This window comes from Podarcis gaigeae, assembly GCF_964106915.1.
Source record: "Podarcis gaigeae genome assembly, chromosome: 15".
Taxonomy (NCBI): Eukaryota; Metazoa; Chordata; class Lepidosauria; order Squamata; family Lacertidae; genus Podarcis; species Podarcis gaigeae.
Window position 1 is genome coordinate 2,403,239 of NC_139692.1, and position 23,498 is coordinate 2,426,736.

General features: G+C 42.6%; 1 protein-coding gene and 1 long non-coding RNA gene across 6 annotated transcripts in view; one reads left to right on the forward strand and one right to left on the reverse strand.

The window, feature by feature from the left end:
* BIN3 (bridging integrator 3) overlaps window positions 1-23,498 on the reverse strand; it is a 143,185-nt gene that overhangs the window by 116,140 nt on the left and 3,547 nt on the right. For 2 of the 5 annotated variants that reach the window (XM_083713809.1, XM_083713807.1), the window contains exon 2: window positions 12,071-12,163. The exons of 2 other annotated variants lie outside the window; for them this stretch is intronic. The gene's annotated coding sequence lies outside the window, so the exon portion shown is untranslated. Of the gene's footprint in view, window positions 1-12,040; window positions 12,164-23,498 lie in introns of all 5 variants that reach the window. One more of the 5 variants, XM_083713806.1, reaches the window with a different exon arrangement.
* On the forward strand, window positions 965-9,307 carry LOC310832262. Its single transcript, XR_014558219.1, has 2 exons — window positions 965-2,612; window positions 8,336-9,307. It is a non-coding gene; the product is annotated as an uncharacterized lncRNA (long non-coding RNA).

The window sequence follows — 23,498 nt, forward strand, 5'->3', positions numbered from 1 at the left end:
GTTTAACCTGCAATTGATACCCCAAGTTACTCAAAAGAGATCACATTCAGAATGCTATTCTGAGTCCACTTACTTGGAAATAAGTTCTCTTGAAATCAACAAAACTATCATCTACTGAGAAGTGCTTATGGTGAAAGACTACAAAAGGTTGAAGAACAAGGGACTAGGGAGACAAACCATGCAGAAGACAAGACCCTTTCACCCACCTGCCAGAGATCAGCATTTGAAATGTGTGGACACAGATGACTTGGCTACTGTACTCCATGCTCTGGTAACTACAATGCATCCTGTATGGGGCTGCCCTTGAAGATGATTCAGAAACCTCAATTGCTCCAAATTTGCAGCAGCTAAATTACTGGCTGGGGTTCCATTTAGATCTCATATAACCCCTGGTTTAAAACAGCTGCATGGGTTGCCAGTTCATTTCTAGGCCCATTGGTGTTTAAAGCCCTAAAGAACTCAAGCCCCAAATACCTGAAAGACTAACCTACTTCCATAGAGACCCTCCCAGGTGTTGAGATCAGCAGAGGGGACCCTCTTGGTAGTTCCTCCACCCTCAGAGACCCAGAGCAGGGGTAGGTGTTGCCCCAGGAGAGGGCATTCTCTGTGGTGGCCTCTAAGCCTGTCCGGGGCTTCTGCCACCTTCATTACACAGCATTTGGAGGATGCTGAACATGTTACTTGAGGTGTTACAGTACTTGAGTTTTTAGAGGGGAGGGGGAGGAGCAGGAGACCAGGACCTGTTATAAAGACCCATTGCTGGGGCCCTCTGGGCCACCCCCTAATGATGCCCCTGTTGCGGGACTCTTTTCATGTTACATTTTCCACTGAGAGCTACCACAAGCAGAAGCAAGTCTAGAAAACATGAATATTCTCAGAATAGGAGTAACTTCCTTTTTTTTTTTCTTATTCCTGTATCTTCAGAAGGAGATCTGATTCTGACTGCTTCTTCTCTTTTAAGTACAGTATGTATAAAGAAGACTAGAGAAAAGTTCCAAAGCTTCCATATCCTACAGAAGCTTACTGCAACCCTAACACAAGTTTGCCTTCAGATCACAACAAAGAAATAGCTATGAACTCAAGAGTGGAGAACTGGACAAATTTTGTTTGTCTCAAAGTCAAGTCCTGCTATTAAGATGCCTTCTGCAAAATGGAAACATACACAGACCTTCTTTGAGTGTCAATGTGATGTAAGTGAGCAACATTTTTTTTGGAGGAAAGGTGATCTGGGTGGAGGAAAGATCAGAACCTCACACCAGTTACACCCATCTTCTAATTGCAATCAAGTGCTATCGTAGGCATTAATTAAATGTTCAAAACACCCATGTGAGGCAATTCTCAGTCCTCATTCTACAAATGAGTACACTGAGCAGTAGATAGCCTAGAGAAGAAGCAAGGCCAGGGCAGATTTGGGAACACAGCAAGACACCGACAGAGTCACACTTGACTTCGGAGGAAGTTGCTTTACATCAAGTCAGATTATTGGTCCATCCAGCTTAGAAGTGTCAACACTGACTAGGAGTGGCTCTGTGGGGTTTCAGGAATGAAACCTTTCCCAGTCCTATCTGGAAATGCCAGGGATTGAACTTGGGATCTTTTGCATGCAAAGCAGGTGATCTGCCAGATCTACCACTGAGCTACAGTCTATCCCCAAGAGAAGACACTTTGCAAAAATGAAAGGATTGGTAAAAGGGAAGTTGAAAAGCAGAGTCTGGAAGGTAAAATCTTTCCAGAATTCCTGTGAACTGTTCAAAACCATAATAATAGAAGTCAGGAAACAATACATACCATGTATCAGAAAAGGTACTGCCAGAACTAAGAGGATGCCAGCATGGTTAATGAGCAGAGTGAAGGAAGCTATTATAGAGGCAAGAAGGCTCCCTTAAGAAAATGGAAATCTTATCCAAATGAGAATGAAAAGGAACACAAATATTTGCCAAAAAAACAGTGCAACGAGACAACAAGGGATGCAAAAAATAATTTGAGAAGCACACTGCTTCTCACAAGCAGTGAGGAAAAAAATCACAAAGACAAACAACAAAAAGTTTCCTCAGGTATGTTAGAAGCAGAAAACCAGCTGAGGATTGGGCTGGACCTTCGGATGGCAAGGGAGTCAAAGGTGTGCTGAAAGAAGAAAAGGAGATTGCAAAGAAGCTGATTGATTTTTTCCTTTTTCACCTGTCTTCACAGCAGAAGTTGTAGGGTAGATCCTGTGCCTAAATTAGCTCAGAATGGAAGTCTAAAGACCTGAGACAAACAGTAGTGACAAGAGATGAAGGTCTAGGTCTTACTGTCAAATCAGAAACTGACAAATTATTGAGTCTGCATAGCTTCCACCCAAGTGTTCTTAAAAAAGCTCAAATGGGAAATTTCTGATCTTATAACAAAAATATGCAACACGTCCCTAAGTCAAGTCTCCATACTTGAGGACTGGAGAGTGGGCAAAGTAACACCAATTTTTAAACAAGGTTCCAGAGAGGATTCAGGAAATTACAGACCAGTTTGCTTAATATTTTCTTTTCTGGGAAAACTAGTGGAAATTAAAGATAATAATACCAGGCATATAGAAGAAAAAGTCTTGCTGAAGGAGAACCAGCATGGCTGCTCTAAAGGTAGGTCCTGTGTTCCTTAACTTTTAAGAGTTTGGGGTTTCTTAGGGTTAATACTGTGTACCTCAAGCAAAGACTTTTGACTAAGCTTGGCAGTCATAATATAAGAGAAGTACCTCAGAAGCTAGCTAAGGAACAAGAAGCAGAGAGCAGGAACAAATGGACAAGTCTCCCAACAGAGGGATGTAGAAAGGAGAGCCTCCCAAGGGTCGGTATTGGTACCTGCATTTCTTAACTTATTCATAAATAATCTATAGAGTAAGGGATGAGAAGTGAGGCCGCCTTAAAGAAAAAGGGATTGTGAAGAGCTCCGAAAGAATCTCTCCACGCTGGTCAAATAGGCAGTAAAATGGAAAATGCTGTTCAATGTAAGCAAGTGTGAAGCAATGCAGTCATAGTTACCGTATTTTTTGCTCTATAAGACTCACTTTTTCTGGTACATCTTATAGAGCGAAAAATACGGTAATAGCTAAATGAAGATGTTAGCCCATGTGCAGCAGCTGTGAAAAGAGTGAATTCCATGTTTGGGATCATTAGAAAAGGAGTTGGGGAAAAACCAACCCTGACATTATACAAATCTATGGTGTGACCACATTTGGAATACTGTGCACAGTTCTAGTTACAGATAGGTAGCCGTGTTGGTCTGCCACAGTAAAAAATAAAAAAATAAAAAAATCACAAGACAGACAAACCAGTAGGAGAACACTTCAATCTCCCAGGACATTCTATACAAGATCTCAAAGTAGTTGTTTTACTACAAGGGAATTTCAGAAATAGACTGGAAAGAGAAGCTGCTGAATTGCAACTTATCACCAAACTTAAAACCATGGAGAGACCTGGTCTGAACAAAGACATTGGATTCTTATCTCATTATACATGACAAAGCCACTTTTCACCTTCTCACCCCTTGCTTTTTCCTGTAAGACCTATTGCAGTCGTTAAGAGTCATCAACAGGCTCATCACAGCTATCTGCCAATCACCCATTCCCACCACCCTTCTGAGTAATACCCCTCCCCACCTTCTCACTATATAGAAGGGTCTGGTTACTTCTGTTTCAGTGTATCTGAAGACGTGTGCATGCACACGAAAGCTCATACCAAGAACTAACTTAGTTGGTCTTTAAGGTGCTACTGGAAGGATTTTGTTTTGTTTTGTGCACAGTTCTGGTTACCTCACCTCAAAAAGGATATTGCAAAAGTGGAAAAGATATAAAAAACCTCAACTAAAATGATCAAAGGGCTAGAGTGAATTCCTTAGGAGGAAAGGCTACCACATTGGGGGCTTTTTAGATTAGAAAAAAGGCAAGTAGGGGGCCGCTAGGGGCGCCTTGGAAGATGGCGGATATTAACATCTATCCAGCTCGCAAGCGAGGTAATTAAAGGCTGATTATGGGGAGTAAATCAGTCTCCCTCATCTCTCCAGGGGGGAGAGATGCAGTTTTCACCCGCTGTTGCCATAAATCACCCCCAAGTTCGGAAGAAGGAGGGGGTGAGGCACTGGGTGTACAACCCTCGGCGGGTCTCGGAACTCCTCTGAAGCTGCTTCCAGGAGCGAAACTAGTTGCGTTACTTAAAAGGAAAAAAAATGGAGAAAGATAACGCACATGCTTCAAGAGAGGCAGGAGGTTTTTATCTGCTAACAATTTTGCCACTGAAATGAAGAAGATTGAGACGGAAGATTACATCAAAGTACTACAGACAAGCTGGTATGTGGAATGGAATGCAATGGAACTGAAAGGGATGACTTTTTATTATTTTTGCTCTATGTGATTAACTAATAACCCTCCCTCTTAGAAGATCCGTCACAGCAACTAATTGCAAATGGGACTAAAAATGAATTGTGTGGGAATAATATGAACTTAAAGGTTTTACTCTGTAAAGGATTTGGAAAGAAGAAGGGCTCTCTTTGTGACACAGTAAGAATGGAGATTTGATGCGGAAAGATAGACCTGTGTTGCAGGAGGTTTGGTCTTGGGGAGGGCGAGCCAAAAATTTATTACTTTTGATGAGATTGCGAACTGGAAGGGGCAGCCCTCCTGGAAAAAGACTAATTTATGATGCAACAGGTCGGGAAAGTTAATGAGCGAGCTTTTAGACTGCATTTCATCGGAACGACAAGGTGGCGATTGCTTGCTCGAGCGGAAATGTCTCGTCTATTAGAATTTACGAGAGAGCAGTACAAAGTCCACACAGAAACACAAATAAGACTGTTTTTTTCAACCCACTTGCGGAGCAACTCGGAGGTGAATGAAAAGGAAAATGAGCAATGACAAGGATTGAGAAGAGGGGACTCGAAATATCATTCTTAATATGAAAGCAGCAGAAATATTCAAGGATTGGACTCCTGCCGATCAAGAAGCATGGGTACCCCCCACAAAAAATTATAATTTTGGAAGACTTCCGGGTTGGCGCCTCCGGTAATGGCGGAATTCCTCTGATTGGGAGGAATTTACCCCGTGGGAATTTGGGTCTGGCCGCCACAGCGAAGGAGGAGACCTGTTAAAAATCACAGGCGGGTGAAGCCTGCGAACGTGGGATTCGGCGGGCACCTTTTGCGCCTGCTCTACTCGCTGGGAAACCCGATTTCAGGGATCCGGAGCGAAGTGGGGTGAGCGGCGCGGTGCTTCGAATTGTCTGCTTTTTCCACGGAGCGAAGCCGCATAGCTGTTGCCGGAGAGCGCTGACTTTTTCCTGTGGACAATTTGACTCTAAAGTAACTACCTGTGAGTAGAGCTGAAGCGGGAGAATTGGATCTTTAAACGTTTAATTTGGCATTGTAACGGGGAGGTTCAATACAGGAAGTCTGCCTTCCCCTTTTGTAAATAGACTGAAGCAATGAGGCTGCAAGCTGAAGTCTTGAAAAGCCTATTGTAAAGGATTAAATTTCCATCGGTAAAGAACATTAAACCCCCCCTTGGAGGCAGGAGTAGAGGGGGGGGGGAGTTGTGAACTGAATATGCCTGCGGGAGAGAGCGAAGAGTTAGAATACCGCCGCTCAGACCCTGGGAACGGGCTGCTAGCAGGATTGACGTTTTTTGGAATGTTCACTGACAGCAATTAGAACGTTCGTTGACAGCTAGCTTATAAGAGAAATACATTGTTTCTACTGTCTCCGTCTGCTTTCAAAAAGGAGCAAAAGTAATCAAAAATTGAAACTAACTTCATTGTTTGAGCTGTGTTTAAAAGAGGACATTACTTACTAATACAAATAGAAACTGTTTCCCTCTAGAGGAAGCCTTTGAAACTGTTACAAGAGCTGGGCTGGGGGAATTTCCAGCTGCAAGATAAAAAGCTGTGAGATTCTGGGACTGACCTTGAATCCATTAAGTGTTATGGCAAAAGTACCAGCATATTCAAAATCAAGAGGAATGTCGACAGAAGAAGCCTTAGTGGTTGCATTAAGTAAGATGAATGATTCACTGGAACAGCTTAACAAGAAGGTGGATGTGGCAACTACTAAAATCGATTTAAATACAGAAAGTATAAATAATTTGGGACAAAAGGTGAACATCAATACAGAAACCATCCAGAAATTGATACAGGAATCTACTTTGACATGGCAGACTGCGGAGGAAGCTAGGGAGAAAGCTGTTGCTGCTGAACGTAAAGTAACACAATTGGAGAGAGTCCCAGCCTTACAGATGCAACTTGATGACCATAAGTTGATGTCTGCTATGATTGAATTTAAAGAAAAACAGATGAATTTGAGGATCAGAGCCCTACCTGAACTGGAGAAGGAAAGTTTGATAGATTTCCTCACACAGGAATTTGCTGATTTTTGGGACTTGGGTCAAGAAGAGATTAAAATTGTGAGGGCCTTCAGACTTGGAAGAGGAGGAAAAAAGAGAAGAACAGAATAAGAGACTGTTGGCACTACCAGAAGAACCTAGAAGAACAACAGTCAAGACTGGAAATTTTTAAAGACGTCCCGAAATACCTTTTGGATCTTAGGTCTAACTACGGAGATTTGGTTGCCCTGTCGAGAAGGAATAAAATCATCTTTAGGTGGGAGTTTCCCCAAGGTCTACTCTTCAGCCTCAAAGGAAGGAAGATAAACATAAGATCAGTAGAAGACAAAGTAAAGTTTTTGTATAAATAGGAAGACAACTTGCAAAAGGGACTTGGAAAAGAGCTAAGAGCATCGGACAGAAGATCACCAGGTTGATGGACTATATGTAACTGGCGGAAATGACTGGCAGAATCCGAGACCTGGGAGAAGAGACGGTGGAAGAAGACTGGAAAAAGTTTAAAGACTATTTATAGAAATACTGTAAAATTAATGAGTGTTAGAAAAATGTTGGAATGGAGTTATATGGCTTTAGTAGAAATGTTATAAGGAATTAAGTACAAATAGATTATTAGAGTATTAAAGGGAAAATAAGGTTAAAATATGTTAAGATAATTATATGACAGAAAACAGAGGAAGATGGAAAGGAATTGCTGAAACAATTAATAGAAGTGGAATATAAAGAGGGAGGTGTGAGGAGGTCGTTGAAACAAGTGAATGAAAGACAAGATATTGAAACTGTATGATGTGTGTATGAGGTGTCTTAAACTGTTTTTGTCTTGTTTTGTTTTGTTTATTGTATTAGTGTTGTGTAATGTTTTTATATTGTATAGTATTGTGTTTTTTCTCTTTTCTTTCCTTTTTTGTAGTGTTTAAAAGTAATAAATATTATTTTTTTAAAAAAAAATATTATAATTTGGAAAACAATTGATTTACATGATATGTATTGATATAATTTGGATTAATTGGTTTGATGTGTTTAATTTGGTAATATGAAACTTAATAAAAAATATTTTTTAAAAAATAGAAAAAAGGCAAGTAAAAGCATAGAGATGTATAAGATGATGCCTTGGGTGGAGAAAGCAGACATGGAGAAGTTCTTATCCTGCCTCATAAGACTAGAATTCAAGGCCATTCAATGAAGATGAATGTTGGAAGATTCTGGACAGACAAAAGGAAGTACTTTATTATTATTTATTAAACTTGTATACCACGCTTCATTGGTAAATCTCAGGGCACTTCACAGCATAAAAATATAATTATAAAAACAATACATAATAAAACAGGTACCAAAACAAAATTAAACAACCCCCTCCCCCCTTTCACACAGTGCATTGTTAACCTATGGAACTTGCTCCCAAGAGGCAGCCCTGGCCACCAAGATGTTCAGCTTCAAGCAGGCATTCGGCCAGTTCATGGAGGATAAGGCTATCAATCGCTACCCAGCATGACTTTCTGCCTCCCCAGGCCAGTGGCTGGGAATCACAAGCGAGGAGAGTGCTGTTGTGCTCAAGTCCTGCCTGCCGCCTTCCGGCTGGCCTCGGGGAGAGCAGAGGGATGGACTAGATAAATGGGTCTTTGATCTGATCCAGCGAGGCACTTCTTAAGTCCTCTTTATTTCAATTCGTTTGGTAGGCCCTAAGACTTAAAAGTATTAAATGGCAGGTCAGCACTGGCTGAGGAGGGGCCATTTCTGGAGAAAAGGCGGCACGTGCAAACTGAATTAAGCCGTGTGGCAGATCCTCTGCACAAAGAAAACACTCAGAATTGAATGTTAGAAACAAAGTTCATTTGCTTTTTATGCAGGGCTCCCAGAAAACAAAGTGATACAAAAGCAAGGCATATTTTACACTGACATTTGGGAAGTAGGGTGGGAGCCCCTCAACAACAGACCTGTCCTCCCGAGACATGCATGTTTTAACTGCCTTGTTCACTTCAGAGTTGGCTGCAGTCTTAATGAATGAGTCTGACCTCCCACAGCCTAGTCTGCGCGTCATCAAGACCCTTTTCTCCCTCTGAAGACGTATGGCATTCCGGCGCTCCGTGAATAACCCAATTCATTCAAGAAGCGGCAGCACGAACTCACCCTGGCCTTCTCGGCATGAATTAGCAACTATTACAGTCAATGTGGTCTCTGCCAGCTATTGACAAACTGAACTGAGGGTGATTGTTTGCTTTTACACACAGACAAACCTCTAGAGTTTGATTCCTCTGGCATTCACATTTAAAAATGAGGCCACCATATGCACAAGAACTGACGCTGCCGCAATTTGCTGCTGGAGAGAAAGGCAGGAGCTACGGATTTCTGAAAAAGGAACCATCTTGACAATGCCCCCTTTTTTCTCAATGAAATAAATTTTCTGAAATTCTACAGCACCCCCAACCCTTCCCTGCAACGCAGTATTTAAGAATGTTGCTACTATGTACGCAAAGGCCCAAGAGACTCAAGGTCACCGCTAGTTCTCTACCTGATCATATGAGGTTGCCTTGGGCAAAGTCATAATCTTGGTGCACCTAACCAAGTCTTGTTTATTTGGAACTTTATGCATACAATGTATGTTCCTTACCGCTGAGCTACGGACTTCTTCTAATCCAGAACCACCAGCATGAGACTCAAACCTGCAGCCATGGCTTTCACCTTGAGCTTACTCCGCTTTTGCCATGTTCTCAGATGCATCTTTCACAGGGCTTTGAAAAGAGACTCAATAAGCTATGTTCAGGAGAGCTTTTTGCAGGAAGTGAAAGCAGCACGCAAAACCAGAAATGCCCCACCTGACTTCTTCCCAGAAGCAGTCTACAGTGGTTTCACCACAAGCTCCAAAAGAGATCACAGTGAGAGATGGATTTATGAAGCTTTTCTACTGCTTAATATAAAAATGTTGCACCATTCAATAAAAGTTCCTAAAAACGAGATTTAAAACAAAATGCAACTGTGTATCACAAACCAAACTGAGAAGTACAAAGCAAACAAGAAAATTAAAAGCTTGATAAAAATGTAAGTAAATATGTTTGGTGTTCAAAGGTCATTACTGTCTCAGCCTGAGCCAATTTAAAGAGTCAGGGAAGCCAATTTTAGTTTGCAGCCCAATAATCCTAAATACTCTTGATACGCATAAGCTTTGTGCTGCATTGTACCTGCTAAAGGAAGCATATGATGTTTCGGAGGACATACTATACACAATTTATACACAAAGAGTACCTTCCCAATGATTTTCCCAATTCCAATCTCTAATCGGAATACATCATTAACTCCTCCTATTGCTTTTAAAATATTTTTCCTCACTCAGTGCTGCATGGATGCATAAGCAGAACACAGCCAGTTTATAAGCATTTTTCTTATAGGATGTTTTTCTCTTTTTAAAAAAGCTCAGAATTATTACATCAATGTGTTGTGCTGTGGACTTTTTTATAATATCAATTTCTAGATTTGAGCACTGGGCTTTTAGCAAGTTCTGATTTAAACACAAGGGTGGGGGCTTAAAATAAGTAGAAGCCCTTAAGGGAGGTTATTTTGCAATGATAACACAGTTCTATTTTGTAAAAGATTTAATACACATCTTTTTGTTTTGAACTAAAGAACACATAAATAATGTCTTGTTCCCAAACAGATTCACCCTGAGGAACATCCCTATTATTGTATAGCAGAAGCAAAACCTTACATGTGTCTGCCTAAGTTCGTTAGTTTGTGGTGAAATTTGGCAAATGGCACCAACTTCCCATTGCAGGGGTGGGGGGCCAAGGAGGAAAGTCTTCCCACAGAGACTTTTGGAATCCAATGGATTTCTGAATGCTCGCTCTGGGGGATTTTCTGGTGGATAGAACTGGTGGTCCTGTTGCAGAGGGCCACAGATATGATCGCTCCTGAATGCCCTCTCCAACACCGTGGAGAGCGTTCAGCTCCTGGTATACAGTACTGGGGAACTACATGCGATGAAACAGACCAGAAGGTAGCTAGAGCACAATTGTGCCTCCTGCATGGCAAAGGCCTGCTTGGCTACTTCCATCTCACCCTTGAGAGAACAACCAGCAAAGCTCTTCAGGGTGGTCCGTAGGCTGTTGACATCTATATTGCTGTATGGAGCCCACAAAACCTCGGAGAAACTCCATTTCCATAGCGAGCTATATAGCTCTGCTATACAACTGCAAATAAAACGTTTTAAGTGTGTTTTAAGGGGTGACATGATAGCCATGTTCAAATATATAAAAGGATGTCACATAGAGGAGGGAGAAAGATTGTTTTCTGCTGCTCCAGAGAAGCGGACACGGAGCAATGGTTCCAAACTACAAGAAAGAAGATTCCACCTAAACATTAGGAAGAACTTCCTGACAGTAAGAGCTGTTTGACAGTGGAATTTGCTGCCAAGGAGTGTGATGGAGTCTCCTTCTTTGGAGGTCTTTAAGCAGAGGCTTGACAACCATATGTCAGGAGTGCTCTGATGGTGTTTCCTGCCTGGCAGGGGGTTGGACTCGATGGCCCTTGTGGTCTCTTCCAACTCTATGATTCTGTGTTTTAAGCGTAATTTACAATGTGACACTAGATGGCAGTGGTGAGCCTTATGGAAAATTCAGTGTATATTTTTTTTTAAAAAAGCATGTTTGTGTAGATTCCATCCTAGATGCCATGACTGATGCAGTCCCAAGTGAAGTTTCCAAGTTCCATCAAGTCTTGCTTTGTGGGATCAGTTTCCATTTTTATAGCCTTATGACATTAATAGGGTGCTTATGAGAGGAGCTGCCTCGTTTAGGTGCCACAAGACAGGTTGTGTGGAACAAACAGATCTGGCACCATTCCCTACCCCCCAGCATCCGCTGCCTGAGGTGGCCATGTCATTCTCCCTTATGGTAGGGCCATCCCGGGTGATGTGCTAGTGCAAGAATAGTCAACACAGTGCACTCTAGATGTTGTTGCACTGTTTAATATTTATAGTCTTCTAAGGCAAAGCAGGCTCTATACTGTGTATGACTGAATCAGGCCCCAGCTTTCATTTAAAAGGAAATGCTGAAGTTCTGACCATACCTGTTATAGATAATATGCCTGAAAACAAACTGGCAAAACAAATGAGCACATTTTATAGAAGCCTGAGTCAATATTAAATGCATACATCAATTCTAAGTGTTGAAAGTTTAAAGCAGTATTTACAGAAATGTATGTCATAACTACTGGTCCAATATAGTAATGCACTTGGGGGTAGGGGGCAGACAGTGGTTCCTGTTGTTATTCCCCCCCCCCCCAGAAGTGCCCCCTTTGCTTTTTAAATGAGTTCCGACAACCTACACACTAGTAGCACCAAAAAATGAAAAATACCAAACCTTACTGGTTTTCCTTAATCAATGACACAAGTCTAAGGCTATGTTTGAATGTAGCAAAATGAATTTAAAACCTGTGCACCTCTTAAAACAATTTTTAAAAATGCTTGCATCTCTGAGTCAGTAATTACTGCATACCTTCTCCTATCATGGAACACACTATTACTCATTGACTGCCAGTCTTGAAATGTACAGCTTATAATCGGGACAAACTGATTGTACAACTGACAAACTTCTCTGGCATTGTGCTAGGGTGACAAAGATGCTGACTTTAGTGATACAGAGACGTTTATACTAATCCTGAAGAGCTTCAACAGAGAGCAAGAATCCAGTGCACCTGGTCCAACAAGACAACTGTCAAGTTTACTTGTTAGCTGAAAATCTTCATTACTCCACATAACAGGGGGAGGCAATGAGAATGCAGCTGGGCTTCTCCAGTTCACAAGATGAATCTGCAGAGCTGGCAGCAAAGGAGGGGAAAGAAATCAAACATTTGACTTGTAAACCAAGCACTGCTGAACCAAAACTGCTGAGAGAGGATAAACAAGGAACCTAATGATCACATACATAAACAGTAAATGTCTGTACTTCCATCAAAAAGTTTAGAAATCATTCAACTGTTCTGCACTAGCAAGGTATCATTTAAAGCATGGGTAGGCAAACTAAGGCCCGGGGGCCGGATCCAGCCCAATCGCCTTCTCAATCCGGCCCACGGGTGGTCAGGGAATCAGCGTGTTTTTACATGAGCAGCATGTGTCCTTTTATTTAAAACACATCTCTGGGTTATTTGTTGGACATAGGAATTTGTTCATCCACCCCCAAAAAAAGTATAGTCTGGCCCCCCACAAGGTCTGAGGGACAGTGGACCGGCCCCCTGCTGAAAAAGCTTGCTGACCCCTGATTCAAAGTGAAAAGCACACGGACAAAGGAGTGTAATTACTACTACTACTACTATTTACTTACACTTCATGCTAAAATCCTAGGGCAGGTTACAACATTAAAATACAACATTAAAAACAGTTTAAAATAATTTACAATCACAAAAATTAGGTGCATCCTGAAAACATACACCTCAAGTGGTGCTTCTTCAGCATTTGTTGGATGGAAGCTGTGCAATGAAGGTGCCAAATGCGCCTCGAGAGAGAGAATTTCACAGAGAGTGTGCCAGCCCATGAGCCTCTGAGGATGGAGAACACCGAGAGGGTGTGCATGGAAGGAGGCAGCCTGAGTCAGTTAAAAGATGCTGCTCACAGATTTTGAATTCAAAGGTCTTCCAAATAAATCTTAGTGCTTGGCTGCTTAGCCCGTGGCTACCTGGATCCTCTGTAGAATGACAGAAGAAGCTAAACCCCAGGCAGCTATACCTCACAGCGTCATTGTAGGGATTAACTGAGGAGGGGGATGAAACATATACTCCTTGGAGGAAAAGATGGGATATAAATGCAATAAATAAGCTCTTCTGCTGACCTGCTATGAAAGCTGGAGCAGCCAGCCAGATTGAGATGTCAATTACCCACCTGGCATCCAGAGATCTCCATGTGGTCACAACTGGACCTGTGCCAGTCGCAAAATGTGCCTGGCTAATTTCAAACACACATAATATATACATGTATGTATTCGTAAATATTAATTATTCAAATGACTTGTGGTTTTGGTCACAACTGCAGGGGCAGAACCCCATTTATGTTTGTGGTGTCCAATTAAGAATTGCTATTAAAAATGGGATATTAACAATGTGTCATGTGAATTGTGTATTAGTTTATGAATTTCAAAAAAGAAAAGAAAAGCGTAAAGTGCTGCTAACTGGAAAAAATGCAACTAGCCATTCTGTTTTTGCACCCATAACCTAGGTACCAGGAGTCATGTGGAAAGTAGCTTTTCTATCTCAGATTCTAACATGGGATAAAAGGATCATAACCCAACTCCCTTTCCAGAAGAGATCTACTATGACATAAGGTTAAAAAAAAGAGTAAAGGTAAAAGACCCCTGGGTTAAAGGTGACTATGGGGTTGAGGCTCATCCCGCTTCAGGCCGAGGGAGCTGGCGTTTGTCCAGACAGCTTTTCTGGGTCATGTGGCCTGCATGACTAAACTGCTTCAGGCACAACAGAACACCGTGACGGAAGCCAGAGGGCATGGGAACACCTTTTACCTTCCCCTCATAGCAGTACCTATTTACTTGCACCGGCATGCTTTCAAATTAGTAGGTTGGCAGGAGCTAGGAGAGAAATAAGAGGACGCCAGCCAACAACATCAGGAGAGGCAAGGCAAGCAAAGAAACAAGAGGCTGCAGAAAACATTAAACACAAGAACCTCCTGCAGAATCAGGCCAGTGGCCTATCTAGTCCAGCATTCTGTTCCCACAGTGGCCAACCAGAAGCCTGTGGGAAACCCGCAAGCAGGATCTGAGCACAAGAGCAACACTCTCCCCTTCTGTGACTTCCAGGAACTGGTATTCAGAAACATACTGCCTCAAACTTTCAGAGAGAACAGAGAGGAAGTAGGGCAGTGTGAAATGACGCGGCCCGTACAATATTTGTCATTGACAGCAATGGGTAGTATTGAACAAAGTCTTACTCAGAGTAGACCCAAGTTAGGTCCATTAATTTCAAAAGGTCTACACACTGAGTAAACATTGTTGAATATCACCCAATGTCCCTAAATTTCACTACTACTACTGTTGCTGTTTAGTCAATTAGTCGTTTCTGACTCTTCATCACCCCCTGGACCAGAGCACACCAGGCACTCCTGTCTTCCACTGCCTCCCGGAATTTCATCAAATTCATGTTGGTCACTTCTATAACACTGTCTAACCATCTCATCCTCTGTCACCCTCTTCTTCTTGTGCCCTCAATCTTACCCAACACCTGAGGTTTTTTCCAGAGAGTCTTCACTTCTCATGAGGTAGCCAAAGTATTTGAGCCTCAGCTTCACAATCTGTCCTTCCAGTGAGCACTCAGGGCTGATTTCCTTCAGAATGGATGTTTGATCTTTTTGCAGTCCATGGGGCTCTGAAGAGTCTCCTCCAGCACAAGAATTCAAAAGCATCAGTTCTTCGGCGATCAGCCTTCTTTATGGTCCAGCTCTCACTTCCATACATCACTACTGGGAAAACCATAGCTTTAACTATATGGATCTTTGTCAACAAGGTGATGTCTCTGCTTTTTGAGATACTGTCTAGGTTTATCATTGCTTTTCTCCCAAGCAGCAGGCGTCTTTTAATTTCGTGACTGCTGTCATCATCTGCCGTGATCATGGAGCCCAAGAACGTAAAATCTGTCATTGCTTCCAATTCTTCCCCTTCTGTTTGCCAGGAGGTGATGGGACCAGTGGCCATGATTTTAGTTTTTTTTATGTTGACCTTCAGACCATATTTTGTACTCTTCTCCTTCACCCTCATTAAGAGGTTCTTTAGTTCCTCCTCACTTTCTGCATATCTGAGGTTATTGATATTTCTTCCAGCAATCTTAATTGCGGCTTGGGATTCATCCAGTCCAGCCTTTCGCATGATGGATTCTGCATATAAGTTGAATAAGCAGGGAAATAATATACAGCCTTGTCGTACTCCTTTCCCAATTTTGAACCAATCAGTTGTTCCATATCCAGTTCTAACTGTTGCTTCTTGTCTCATATAGAGAATTCTCAGGAGACAGATAAGGTGGTCTGGCACTCCCATTTCTTTAAGAACTTGCCATAGTTTGCACAATTTATTTATTTTTTGTTTTGTAAGATAAAAACTGACTAGATATTCAATTGTTGCACCCATAACCCAGGTTTACATATATTAGTTTTTAGCACTGGAAAGAAGGGTGGGAAAGTGCATTTCCTAGCCCAGGGAAAGGCTAGGTTTAATCTCCATGGTTTCATTGAAACACAACTTCTCTCTTTTATAGAGAATATTACTGGCGGGGGTGGGGGGTGGGGAGAGCACAAACCATTCTCCCCCTGTACTTTTCTACCCAAAACAATGTATTTCTTCATTTCTGGGATATATGTATTGCCCATTCACCAAAGTCCTCTGAGCAGTTGACAAAACAGCTTTAAAAAGCTATTTTTTACCCAATATGGGTTACATCTGGCCACAGAGATTCACCAGGAAAAAAACAGCTTTAAAAAAAGCAAATTTCAGGAGAGGGGAGAGAAGAGAACAGGGCTTCACAGCGCACCCTCCCACTCACGCTGCATTTTATTAATATCCCGCCTACTAACCAACAGTTCTCAAGGCAGCTTACAATACATAAAAATACAGTACAAACATAGTAAATTAAAGTAAGAATAATGAGCTTTAGCAGTACTCCTTAGTAAAAATAGAATTTTAATCAGCATCAAATTTCCTACAGCTCAGCCGAAAAATGGGAGGGGACTTCCAGAGATGAGGGGTGACCACAGAGAAGGCTCTGTCTATGGGACTCACCCACCTAACTAAAAGAAATGGGTGAAATAATAAACAACCCCAGTGAAGATATCAACAACTAGAGCAATCTCACATGCCTGCAGCTGCTGCCCCGGGGACCTGCTGGAGATGGGAGTCTCTACTGGACCTCCAGACCAGGACCTGCCTGCAGCTGTGCAAGCAGGGCAGGGACCAGGACCTGGGCAGGCAGGCAGGCAGCATGGGAGACACCTGCTGCCCAGGGTGGGCATCCACCAGTTGCGGGGGCAGCTCTAGAAAGCCAAATGGGAGACAACAAAGGGGCTTGTCCCTCTGGGAGTGGAACGAGGGTGTGGGCCTTATGGTTTTAATGAGGATGGGGTTTTAACTTAGGTGGGTGTTGCTTATTGGGGGGTGGAATTGTTCTTAAGTGTTCATTTGTATTTGTATTTTTTTGGTTTTATAAGCCTGATTAATATTCAACAGCCTTTTAAATGTGTTTTTGGGAAAGGGGTTGTTGTTGTATTAACTATTTACTTGTGTTTTACCTTGTATTTTTATCTGATGAATCACCCCGAGATCTTGTGATGAAGGGTGGTATATAAATCTAACAAATAATTCATAACAAATACAGCAGTTGGTCCTTCATATCCTAAACTGTTTAGGGTTTTAAACGCTAAAACATAAAACCACCCACCCACCCGGCTGCTTTATGGGCAGACTCACTTGCGCTCTAGACACATGTCCCTCTTGGCTGATAAAAACCAGCAGGGAGGGAACAGCTGACTGGGCCAGTAAGGTGGTCAACCTCTCTTTACGAGAGGGGGTGGGGCCTGCCTGCTTGAAGGAGGCAGCAGTAAAACCACTCAAGAAACCTTCCCCGGATTCAGAGAACCTAACTAACTACCAGCCAGTTACTAATCTCCCTGTTCTGGGCAAGGTTCTGGAGCGAGTGGTTGTGGACCAGATCCAGGCGCTTTTGGAATAAACTGATTTTCTGGATCCATTTCAATCCGGGTTTAGGTCCAATACTGTCACAAAACTGTTTTGGTTGCCCTGTATGATGACCTCTGTCAAGAGAGAGACAAGGGAAACATGTCGCTGTTAATTCTTCTCCACCTCTCAGCGGCTTTTGAAACCATCAACCATGGTATCCTTCTGGAGCGACTCTCCGAACTAGGGGTGGGTGGCACCGCTTTGCGTGATTTCAGTCCTATGTGGATGATCGTTCCCGGAGAGTGTTACTTGGGGAGTGCTTTTCAGCCCTGTGGAACCTTCAATGTTGGGCTCCACAGGGCTCAATCCTATCCCTCATGTTGTTTAACACCTACATGAAAACGCTGGCTGGGGATATCTGGAGGTTCGGAATACGCTGTCAGCAATGTGCTAATGTTACTCAGCTCTATTTTTCCTTTACATCTGCAGCTGAGGCAGTGGAAGTGCTGGACCAGTGTCCTGCCTCAGTGATGGACTGGATGAGAGCCAACAGACTGAAGCTCAATCCAGATATGACTGAGGCACTGTTGGTGGGTGGTTCCCTAGACCAGATGGGTGGGAAGTCGCCTGCTCTTGATGTGGTTACGTTTCCTCTGAAGGAGAAGGTTCGTAGCTTGGGGGTACTCCTGGATCCTTTACTGTCGCTCGAAGCTCAGGTGGCCTCAGTGGTCCAGAGTGCCTTCCATCAGCTATGCCCCTATCTGGACAGGGATAGCCTAACGAGTGTTGCATTTTTATTCAAAAATCTTAATAAAATATTCTTAAAAAAAACAAACGAGTGTTGTCTATGCTCTGGTATCCTCAACGTTAAGTTTATTGCAATGCCTTATACACCGGGCTGCCTCTGAAGACGGTTTGGAAACTTCAGCTCGTGCAGAATTCAGCAGCCAGGTTGCTCACTGGAGCAAGACAGTTTGAGCACATTACACTGATCCTGGTCCAACTGCACTGGCTACTGATTAGTTTCCGGGCCCAGTTCAAAGTGCTGGTTTTGACCTATAAAGCCTTAAATGGCTCAGCACTGCAATACCTCAAGGACCGTCTCTTTCCACATGAACCTACACAAACCCTGAGATAATCTTGAGGCCTCCTTTGTGTGCCCCCTCCTCGAGACATCCAGAGGGTGGCAACGCGAGAACAGGGTCTTCTCTGCACTGGCTCCCTGTCTGTGCAATGCTCTCCCTAGGAAAGTTCACCTGGCACCTTCATTATACACCTTTAGGCGCCAGGGAAAAATGTTCCTTTTTAACCAGGCCTTTAGTTGATCTGATTTACATCAGACCTATGCCCTTTAAAAAAAAATGGGGGGGGGGTTGGATTGTTGTTTTAATTTTTATTAAGTATTTTGTGGTTTTATATCTTGATTTTATTTTGTGAACAGCCCTGAGACCCCTGGGTATAGGGTGGTATATAAATTCTAATTAATAATAATAACAACAACAATAATAATAATTCTGTACAGTTCTGCCACTATCACATCTGGTTTGTCCCACAGTGTTAAAATCCAGCCAAGAACTAGGAAATGTTGCACGATATTTTAAGAGATTGCCAGGAAAGTAGACAATAAGAGGTAAAAACAACACAGTTAATTGTTTAGAATGTTCCCATACCGGTTAAAAGTCTGTTGCCACATATGTCACAGAGGTCTACTGCAGTATCCCAATGCAATTTCTCAGTACCCAAGAGTTCATTTTTTATTATATTTATTAATTAAATTTCTATACCGCCCTTCATCCCAAGATCACAGAGCAGTTTATGTTATAAAAACAGAAAAATAAAACAAACAAACAATAACAATACCCCCCAACAGTTTAAAAAGCCAGATTGTTGACTTATCCAAAAGCCTTTAAAAAGAGGAATGTTTTTGCCTGGCACCGAAATATATGGGGAGAGCAGGAAGCCCCCACAGAAAAGGCCTGTTCTCATGTTGCCCCCCTCTGGACCTCTTGGGGAGGAAGCACATGAATCTGGATCACAGGGCTTGGGGTGGTTCATATGGGCAGAGGTGGGCCCTGAGGTATTGTGGTCCTGAGCCATTTAAGGTTTTATAGGTCAAAACTAGCCCTTTGAATTGGGCCTGGAAGATAATTGGCAGCTAGTGTAGCTGGGCCAGGATTGGCATTATATGCTCAGAGCATGTTGCCCCGGGAAGCATCCTGGCCACTGAATTCTGCTGAACCATCTTCAGGTCACCAAGAGCCTCCCAGAGCCCAGGAAACAAAGTGAAGAGCTTAAAAATTCTCTGCCTTGTTTGGCAGAACAAGACTCATTTGGTGCACCAGCTCTGGAAGGAAAGATTACTTGTGCAGGATCAGTTCCTGGGTTCTTTTTTTTACTATAGGCGATTTCAGCTTTATGCACCATCCCTTGACTGTAACCCACATGTAAGATATGAGTCAACTGTACATCCTTCCACAATGGTTCACTGATGTCAGTTTTTTTAGCTTTTTGTGGTTTTTAATTGAAGTTTTGTTTTATTGCTGTAAACCACTTTAGATATATGTTATGACACAGCAGTGTGTGCATGTAATATATACAGTAGGAGAATGAAGTGTGTGTGTGTGTGTGTGTGTGTGTAGGGGTGGTAATGGCTACAACTCACTGGATCTTAAAGCCCAATGGGGCTCCCAGTTTTGACTGGAAAATGCCCACTGCCCAGTATACCAACAACAATCCATGGCTTCATTAGCTAGCAATTGCGCTGCTCTGGTTCACCAGAAGCAGCTTAGTCCTGCTGGCCACATGACCCGGAAGCTGTATGCCGGCTCCCTCAGCCAATAAAGCGAGATGAGCGCCGCAACCCCAGAGTCGTCCGCGACTGGACCTAACACTCGGGGAGAAGCAAACCATGTTCCTTGATATGGAAGTAATATGAAATGAAGGTTTCCTGGTTTGCTCTTGTTTCTCCCACTCATACCAAGGGAGGAGCAAAGTAGAAGCGCCTGGGTAGTAAATCATGATTAGCTAGAATGTCTCTGTATTTATATCACAAAAAAGACTATCTGCATAGCAAGCCACCAGCATGCGATATAAAACTACACTAACATACAAGATACTTTGACTGTCCCAAACAGGTTGGCCAGCACTGTACAGACTGAAACATACTGAAAATATCAGGAACTATAGCTTAGCTGCAATTGAGTTCAACAGGAGTTACCGCTAAGTAACACAGGCAGGGTATGTATTCTGTACCAAAAATCCTAAGCCCAACTTCTTAAACCTGTAGTTACTTTTTACCACACAATTTATTATGCTTCCAGAATAATTCTGGTTATTGGGTTGTTGTTTTTATTTTGATGTATTTTATGGTTGGTTGCTTTGTTTGTTATTAAAGATTTTCTTGATTTACAAAAGTGTGTGCAATGTCTCTCTCTCGTATTCCCCCCCCCCCCGTAACATTTTTATAAATCAGTTTCATTTGTTGAGACGTTAGGAAGAAAAGTGGGAAAGAGATGAAGGGGGGGGGGAGATGGGGGTGGGGTTGGGTGGCGATGTTTCTATTTTACTTACTATATGTAGGGTTTGGTGTGAGCATTGCTTGTTGTTCTTTGCTGTTCACTTGTGTTTCTTGATGGTGAGAGAGGTTGGGGTTGGCCTAGGGTGTGGCTGTTCATTTGTGGTTGGCTGTGGTGGTCTTTGTTTTCATGTGTGGGTTTTGGATCAGGTTAGGCATATTGATTTGTATGCTGTTGGTGGATTTTTGTCATTGTCTTGTTGGGCTGTGTATGTGATAAAGGGGAGCCATGAAGGTGTCTTCTTCTATTTGTCCCCATGTCAGTTTCAGTTTGTTGGTTAATTTTTCTAGTAGGGCTGTTTCCCATACTATTTGGTACCACTGGTCCATGCTTACTCCTGACAGGTCTCTCCAATGTCCGCTATGATGCTTCTGGCTGCTGAAAGTAGGTGGGTTATGAGTTCTTTGTGGTGTAAGTGGGCATTATTTTCTTGGCAGATGTTTAGTAAGGCCAATTCTGGGGTTATTTTTAATACTTGCTTGGTTATTTTACTTACCGTATTTTTCGCTCCATAGGACACACTTTTTCCCTGCTAAAAAGTAAGGGGAAACGTGTGTGCGTCTTATGGAGTGAATGCAGGGGGGGGGGGAGGCAGGCAAGAAAAGCCCCCAAGAGCCGTACACAAGCTCCGTGCGGCTATTGCGGGCTTTTCCCAAGGAGGGAGAAAGAACTGACGTGGCCAATCAGTCCCTTCTCCCTCCTCGTAGAAAAGCCCGCAGGAGCAGCACGCTCCTTGAAGAGTGCGCGGCTCCTGTGGGCTTTTGCGGGAGGTGGGGGTATTGCCATAGCCGCGTGCAGCCCCTTCGGCCAGGAGAGGCTGCGCGCAGCTATGGCTTCTTTAGCCTCTCCCGGCTGGAGAGGTTGCGCGCGGCTAAAGAGGAAGCCAAGACAGTGAGCGGGATCCATCCGGGAAAGGCTGCGCACGGCTATGGGAAAAGCCAATTCCCCCCTCTAAAAACTAGGTGTGCCTTATAGTCCAGTGCGCCTTATGGAGCGAAAAATACGGTATTTCTCCTATGGTTGTTGTCCAAAATAGTTGGATTTTGGGGCACTCCCACATGTGCCTGTGGAGGTGAACCTTCTCCAGCATTTTGGTGAGGTTCCTGGGCATATTAGCGCTAGTATTCTTGGTGTTAGGTACCACCTGTAGGTGAGTTTCAGAGTAAGTTCTTTTCTTTTCATTGATATGGATTTAAAGGGGGGTTTAGACCACATTTTGGTCCATTGAGTGGGGTTAATCTCATAGCCTATGTCATCCCCCCATTGTTTTCTGATTGCGTCTAGGGAGTTCGTGGGATTTTGGAGTAGTATTTTGTATTTTATGGTTTTATATTTTTATATTTTTATTTTACCTCTGAGTATAGGGCAGTATATAAATTCAATAAATAATAATAATTTGCTAAAGCATGTGAATTTTTGTGGCAATGATTAGTGGCGAAGGCTGAGAAATGGAAACTGGAATAGACAGGAAAATGAGGAGAGAAAACACAGCACGTCCTTGTGCTAATCATCACCAGACAATATGCAGACTTTTATATGATTTCCCCACAACCATGGATGATGAGCTGGATAGCTCAGTTGGTTGGAACATGATGCTGATGATGCCAAGGTTGCAGGGGGTTGGACTAGATGATCCTCAGGGTCCCTTCCAACTCTTATGATAGCTAGAAACCTGCTTTTGTAAAAAAATAAAAAATAAAAATGAAACCACAAGGTTCTCTGACCACTGAGTTCCATAACAAATATCTGGTTACCTGCTTGTGTTGTTTCCCATAGATTCATAGACATTGCTTTATTTTTCCTTCCATTGCTTAAAACTAATTTAGCAGTAACTGGCATGCTTGCTTTGCCAAATCAATTAAAAGTTTGTATTAATTATTATTTAACCCATTAATTACCATCCTCACCCCTTTAGGTCTCTAGGATCCTCTAGTGATAGCTGCTTTTGAAGATCACCTATGAAAAGTGAGATTATCAGTCCACCTATCCATGGTCCGCCTATTTCAACTAGCAGCGGCTCTCTAAGGTCGGAGTGAAAGGTACTCCTTGGTGTGATGTGAAAAACCTGCCTAAGACCCTGGAAAGCTGGCATCAATCAGAGGAGCTAGAGGGACAAATAATCTGGCCTTGTATGAGGTCAGCTGCTGTAAGACAGCTTCCAATGCTACCAAAATGGACCTGGGCTGCTGATCTCTGCAGGCACATTTACTGCATCATTCTGCTTGGCTTGATTGTTGTGAGGACAGTGAGAGAAACTCTCATGTTTATTTCTAAAATGGTGGAACACTGCAGTGACTTTGCCAGCTTATTTACGCACAGGGAGCCATCTTTGTGAAATAGTTTACCTATGAAAAATAGAAACATAACCATGACAGGAAAACATTTTCTTCAGTAAGGGCTCCAATTTTCCATGCAGGGACCATGTTTTTGCAAACATGTGAAAATGAGGTGGCAAAAATCACTGCATGAGATCTCAGAAACAAATACATCAGTGAGTCCTATGCTGGTTTTCTAGCAAAAGATTAACAGCTGATTTATTTTTTTTGAACCTGCCTTTTAAAAACCAATATGGCAATACCAAATGTTACTTTGTATTTGTTCAGCCACAAATTAATCCCTAAACCTGCTGCCTTTTGTTAGCCCAACTTGACTGCATAAAACCAAAAGCCTGATTCTATGCATATTTACTGATGCATAGCTCATAGCTATGTGTGGCACAATATTGCAACCTAAGACAGCAATTCTAAGTGTTCTTATTAGGAAGTAAATTTCAATGAGCTCAGAGGGAACTGCAACGTTTAGGCTTCGGCTAAAAGAATAACATCATGAGCACCAAAAAAACCAGCCAATAGCTTAAGCGGAAGAGGGACCCTGTTTTTTTAGTAGGTTTTTAGCCTTTATTTTGCCCAACAA